Genomic DNA, 919 nt, shown 5'->3' with positions numbered 1-919 from the left:
ATAATGAAGAAATTTATGAGAAAAAAACACAAATTATCATAAAAGTATTACGGACATACAAATTGATAAGAAAAAAATAATAAGTTACATAAGTCAAGCAGTATGCCGAATAGAACTCACACTTTAATAATAAGAATTTCAAAAACTTGTTGTCATACCCCAAAATTTGCCCGATCAGATCTATATCTTTTAATTCATCAAGGGTCAAAATTAAGAGTCATGGGGTTTGACATTCCTATTGTCAAACCCGCCCTCTTATAAAATATCCTGAGAAATAAATGGGGCGCGATTAACATGTGTTTCAAGGATTTCATCATTTGTTAATATTATTTTCCTTTTACTAACATTTGCATTTTTTTTATTATTATTAGCAATTTTTATTACTTCTAACTATTAATATTTAATATTATTAATTTTATTATTAATATTAATATTAATATTAGGATTAGGTTTAGGTTATTTTGGGTTATTAGGTTATTTTGGGCTCATTAGGAATAAAAAAAAACCTAATTCTTGGTTATAAATAGATACTAACACTCACTATTAAAGGGGACCGATTTGGATGACACAACGCTAACCCTTATTTTTCCTCCATTCCCACACCTATTACACAAACACGTACATATTGCACTACAAAAAGACAAAAAAAAAAAAGGGATCTCCTTTCCTTTCCATTGTTTTCACGTGACCGCACTCACTGTAAATATTTTCAAGATACTAACCATCAAACTAATACGACCATTGGCTTCACAACCACAACATATAACCATACACCAATTTCAATTTCCAGAAAAAAACCATCACAAATCTGTAAACGATTTCTAATACATTCATCACCATTATCATTCTGTTATTGTTTGCTTTTCGGCTCTTGTTTTTTTACAGGGAAGAAGAAGGATCCGTAACACACAACAGCACC

This window comes from Vicia villosa, unplaced genomic scaffold (genome assembly GCF_029867415.1).
Source record: "Vicia villosa cultivar HV-30 ecotype Madison, WI unplaced genomic scaffold, Vvil1.0 ctg.003520F_1_1, whole genome shotgun sequence".
NCBI lineage: Eukaryota > Viridiplantae > Streptophyta > Magnoliopsida > Fabales > Fabaceae > Vicia > Vicia villosa.
The sequence above is the reverse complement of the archived record's forward strand: the minus strand, read 5'-3'. Positions refer to the sequence as shown.